Here is a 6,238-nt window from a genome sequence, read left to right as displayed (position 1 = left end):
GGGGGGGGGGGGGGACCCAAAACTCCAAGTCAAAAATTTAGCTTAAAGTGATCCCAGATGGAAATTCAACTTCCCAGCCCAAAAAAATCAAATCCAAATCTTCTCTTTAGCAAATGTATTAAAATCAGGCCTCAAAGTATTCCCATAGATAAATGTCCATGTTATATCCCTCAGAGAATCAGGCCAGCAATAAACAAATTACTATTTTCAGGGGGATAAAAGATTAAGCTAATAAAAAATAAAACTGGAAAACAAGATTGTGAAGGAATCAGAATATGAAATGGGTCAGGCTTTGATAAACCTCTAAATGGAACTATTGGAAATGAAAAATGTTACAGCACATAATAACCAGAATAAGAAACTCAATCATTTTCAACAGCAGAATGAGAAATAGCAGAAAAATCTGTTATCTGAAATATAGATATGAAGAAATTAAATACAATGAAGCAAGAGGGATTGAGGAATAGCAGGTATGAAGGGATGGGCAAGGGGTACAGAAAAGAGAGGGAGGGGGAGAAAAGTTGTACATGGACATGACTAAATGGAAGGAGAGGAAAACTATGGAAAGTGTAATGGCTCAGCATTTTTCAGATTATCAAAATACATGGAATTGTAGTTGTAAGAAACATGAGCAGTTACACATCAGATAAATTTAAAAATTAAGTAGCTAGACACCCAAAGACAACATGGACATCTTAATAGCAGTGAATGAGAAAACAGATTGCATACAGAGAAACAGTTGTCAACAGGCTTTTCAATGATAACAACAGAAGTGAGAAAATAGAAAAATATTTTCAAGGACTCAGAAAAAATACCCAGACTTCCCTTATCAGAGAAGCTACTTTTCAATAAAGATGCAAATTATGACATTTTTGCCTAAGTCAAAACTGAATTTAACAGAGTTCACAAAAGAGAATTTCTAATGATAAACTTCATGGAGAAAAAGACATTCTAAAAGGAGTGTTTGAGATGCAAGAGAGAACAGTACACAGAAAAATTGTAAATAATGTTATTTAAGGTAAACAAATATTGATTCTATAAAAATCAAAAACATGATAAAAGATGGAATAATTATCCTATAAAATCACAAAAGAAATAATAAGTTATAGCATTATAAAGCCTTTCAACTTTTCAGAAGAAAAGAAAACCAGTAGATGTAATATTGATCATTTTTTTCATGTTTTCATACATGGTAATATTGATAATTTAACTGTGAAATTAGATATTCTTCTTAAAATTTCCAGGCTCCTGAAAGAATGAAATAGAATTTAAATAGAATAAATAGGAGGATCAACCCAGAGAGACAAAAAAATAAAATTAAGGAAAAATATGGAATGTATGGAAAACAGTAAGTAAGATTGTATAATGAAATACATATATGTCAGGTATCTCAGACAATACAACTTGATTAAATTATATATCTGATTACATATCTAAAAGACTACCATTGTGAGACTGAATTTTTAAAACTAGGATATGTGTCATTTGTAAGATACACCTAATATTTGAAGATAGAGCACATGTATAAAGGTAGTTCAATATAAAAGAAGGTAAAAAATTTACATTATGAATAACAAGTTTAATCTAATGGCCATAAAAAAACATACACACTAAATGTGAAGACTAAATATTTCTTTCAAGAATGTATTGAACATTTTTAAAGTGATGTAAAAAAACCCAAAAAAATCAGGCCACAAGAGCAATGTCATAAATTCAAAATACCTGAATAACAAAGACCATATTCTGTGATCATAAAATTAAATTTAGAAGTCAGTGACAAAAAATAAATAAAACCCCATGCTCTCTTTATTGAAAATTTCTACAGAAGAAATCACAATAAGTTTAGAAAATATTAGAATTGAAATTAAAGAATTGGAATAAATTTGGGGGGTGTTGATGAAGAAGTACTTTAAAGAAATTATAGCCATAAGTATCTATTGTAAAAGGAAAACATAAAAGCCTACGTGTCTAAGAGGTAAGCATTTTAAAAATCCAAAGGAAATATAAATAAAAAAATATTAACTATATTATCAAAAATTTAGGAAAATATAAAAGTATATAATAGAAAATATCTTTCAAAAATTCATAAGGTTGTACTGGGGGGGAAGGGGAAGCAAATAAAATTGACAAACTTTTGAGATTAATTATTTGAAAAAGAAACTAATAAATGACCTTAGAAATAAAAAGGGGTACAAAACTGCATGCAGCACAGAAATATAAAAGAAAATTATAAACAATTTCATGCTAATAAATTTAAAGACAAGGAAAATTAACAAATTCCAAGGAAACTAAGTAACACAAATGAACTCAAATACAAAATGTGAATGATTCCAAAACCTTTAAATGTATTCAACTGAAACATTCAAAACAGGTAATTCACAATATTAAAGATAATCTGGAGTCCAGCCTCACATTACTCCCAAAATAAATTGCAGATGGATGTCATCTGACAGGCCATGGGGGCTCACTGACCAGTTCTGAGCAGACCCAGCCAACCAGAGCTCTTCCAGCAACCACTGCCCCAAGTGAGAGCAAGGAACAATGCTTCTATGGTATGTTTTGTTGTGTTGATTGTGCATGACTGGTTTTTGTTTTGTCTCTCCAGTAACTCTTCTGCATTGCTACAACTACTCTTCATTTTAGGCTTCTTCTTTGCGATTTAATAAAACTAATAAACTAAATTCCTTGGTTCTGTACTATGAAAACAAAATAAAAATAACTTCTTCATGAAAAACATTAGTACTTATTTTTACCCCCTCTCATTTGATGTTGAAGAAAATATAAGAAAAATCTGCCTTGTACAGAGCTGTTGGCAAAGATAATCAAGGTGTGCGCACAACAAGGCAAGGAGCTGAGTCATTCAGAAGTAAAGGTGACAGATGAAGAACAAAATCAAGGAAGCTCAGAGGCCCAGGAATGTGCCCGAATCACAGACAATGTTAACATTTTTCTATTAAATGGAGGATGAAAGTTCACAATGCTGATATCAAAACTGCTAGTTGATTTTATATAATGTTGAAGTCAGATATTTAAATTACATGTAAACAATGCTGTGTGAATCCCACAAGGTGGAAAGACTACAAGGAGAATATTAGGTAAGAAAACAAAAATAAATAAGAAAATACCGACACCCCCCCCCCAAAAAAAAAAGAAGAAATAGTGTCAAAGAGGTTGTAAAACATGCAGAAAAGTGGAAAAACGTTTGATGTTTATGACTGTCAATTTGAGAATTAGGTAAACAGAAAGTAAACTGTTCTTAATTCTTTAAAAGGAAATAAAATACTCCGATGAAACATGAATTTCTCTTTAACTTTTTTAATATTAAAACTTTTCTCTGGAGTCTTAATTATAAAACATCTTTCTCCTTCATTAAGTTTTATAAAATTTCCTCTGATTTTCCTTTGTCTGTGTGAATATATTAAACAGTTATTTATTTTTATGACTTTCCTGGAATTTTTGTTATTCTCGTTTACCACAGCATGTTCCTGCATAAAAGGTTTCCTTTATTCATTGTATAATTTCTCTATGTGATGGAAAAAAGTGGAAAAGGGACAGTAAAAATTGAATTCCACATCTTTTGTCCCATTTCATCCACTTTTATACTTTTCTCAATTTTGAAAACCAGACTCTATATAATCATCATGAATAACAATAAGAAACATAAAATAATGTAGCAGACGACTTAGGCAGTTTATTAAAGCAAATTTATTGTTGCATAGACAACAACAATTAGAACAACTTTTGTCCAGGAACACAATCCACATGTAAAAGTTATATAATCTATATTTAGAAATTGCTTATAGACTTCTATATTGATTGCATTCTTGTATCTCAGGCAAATAAGTCATATTTGAACATCTTTTTGCACATGAAATGGTCATATCTTCCATTTGGTTAATCTGTTATTCTAAAAAAATTAGAGCCCTAAACTTGAATGTTAATAATATCTTCAAAAATAGTACTGTGTTGTCTATAAAATGTGAATTTTTCTCTCATCAAATATGAAAAAGATTATCATTTGAAGATATAGCAGAATATCACTTATATAGATCCCAAAGGTATTCATCACAAAACAATTAAAGAACAAAAATATATTCAATATTATACTGATATCATAATTTAAATGGCCAAAACAAACTGAATTCTTCAAAACTCAGAAATTATGAGGGTGAACAATCACTTAAAATTTGGCTATCCATCTCGGTGCTCTTTTGTCTTGAGAAATATGTGGCAGTCAATTACTTGTACTTTACATGCACATTTTTTGTAATTTTTTCATAATTTTTCAATTGTAACTATTTTTCTCTTCAAACAAAATTAAAAAGCTTAATATATTTGAATAATACTAAAAACAGATAAACAGAAGCAGAGAGCAGGGGAGAGAGAAAAAAACAAAATAAAACAACTCAATGGCACATCAGACCACAAGTTAAAAGCATGTTGCGGGATTAGACAAGATGGCAGATGAAAGATGAAATTCCCAGCAGTTTCTTAGCACCTGTTTTAGTCAACTGTTTCACTGCTGTGAGTAAAGGACCCAATCAGCACAATTATATAGGGAGGAAAAGTTTATTTGTGGGCTCACAATTTCAGAGGACATGGACATGGACAGCTGGCTCCATTCCTTGGGTTCAAGATGAGGCAAGACATCATTGTGGAAGAGGGTGGGAGAGGGAACCAGCTCACATGGTGATCAGAAAGCAGAGAAATTTCCCCACTTGCCAGATACAAATATATACCCCAAAGCTGCACCCCAATTCCCACCTCCTCTCCAGCCACACCCTACCACTTCAGTTACCACTCAGTTAATCCCTATGAGGGGATTAATTCACTGATTGGGTTAAGACTCAGAACCCAATCATTTCTTCTCTGAACCTTCTTGCATTGTCTCACATGTGAGCTTTTGGGGACACCTCACATGTAATCCTTTACAGTACCACAAGTAAAAAGTGGAATGACTAATCCTCAGTGAGGTGAGTAACTAAAGGAACTCACAGAAATTCAATACTGGACAGCAAAAGAAAGCATAGAGACACAGAAAGTTGGAAACTTTGAACATAATAGATGAAATAATATGTTAGAGATGTGGCAGGTTGGCTGGCAGCAGTATGGCAGTCACAACTGCTGAAGAGCAGGCAATGAGAGAGTGGCTTTGGGAACCTGTAGAATAGAGAGAGAGAGAGAGATCTTAGTGTACTTAGAGTCAGTATGGGAAGCTGTTGAGTGAAAGGCAACCAAAATCACTTGTCCCACAGGTGGACAGTCTTGTGGGAACCAGGATCACTAGGAGTCAATTAAAAGCTCAAGCAGAGGCTGAGTTAGCAAACTCATAAAAGAGGTTTCCAGTGTATCCAGCAGTTGCCTATTATAGGCTGTATGGTGTGCTTGGACTAGTGTGACTAAAATAAATGCAAAAAAAAAAAATTGTGCTCAGGACATTCAGGGTAAGGATACTAAGGATAGAGATAGAGTTCCTTTATTGCTGGAATTCCATAAGAGCTATTGGAAAGATGCCAATAATGGCCACATAGGAGCATCTGTACTCCAAGGCTAATACTGGGAAATTCTCATCCATAGCAGTGAATGTAAATCCTATGGAGTTTTTGACTCTGCACCTTAAAAGTGGAATTTATGAGAGGTAACTGAGACCCAGATGTCCATCAGAGATTTGTTATCTCCCAAGAATCCAAGAGTGTGGATCAAGGCTCAAATAGCTACTGACAGAGTTCCAGCAGTCACCCAAAACCAAATATCAGCTACTGAAACTCTGCACCACCTCTGCTATAGGAACAAATAATTCTTTAGCACTCCTCCAACTATTCTACCATAAACTGAGACATAGGATGCTGAGAGCTACTACAACTAACTTTGGCTCCTAACCACCATGACTGACAGCTAATTGAGGAACACAAAAATGTCAGATGTCACGGCCTCCAGTGCTTTACCCAAGGGTTGCAGAGTAAAAAAATAAAAATATGAAGAATGAAAATCCAACTTTTTCTATAATTGTGATCATTACCTCAACTAAGATAAGCCCTTTATTTCTCATTAAGGATTTTTAGCTTTCTTTCTTTCCCCCACGCAATACTCAACCCCATATTTTTACCTTTTTTAATTTATAATTTTTTTTCAAACATTATTTCATTATATTTTATAACTGTTTTACTTTCTTGTGTGTGTTCTCATTATGGGAATAGGTTAGGAAATTTATATATATATATATATATATATATATATA

General features: G+C 32.9%; 1 protein-coding gene across 2 annotated transcripts in view; it reads right to left on the bottom strand.

Moving 5' to 3' along the window:
- Positions 1 to 6,238, bottom strand: part of Bank1 (B cell scaffold protein with ankyrin repeats 1) — a 293,502-nt gene that overhangs the window by 239,498 nt on the left and 47,766 nt on the right. The gene's annotated exons all lie outside the window — the stretch shown is intronic.

This window comes from Marmota marmota, unplaced genomic scaffold, assembly GCF_001458135.2.
Source record: "Marmota marmota marmota unplaced genomic scaffold, marMar, whole genome shotgun sequence".
NCBI classification, from domain to species: domain Eukaryota; kingdom Metazoa; phylum Chordata; class Mammalia; order Rodentia; family Sciuridae; genus Marmota; species Marmota marmota.
Note: the sequence above shows the minus strand (reverse complement) of the source record. Positions and strands in the feature narration are given on the sequence as shown.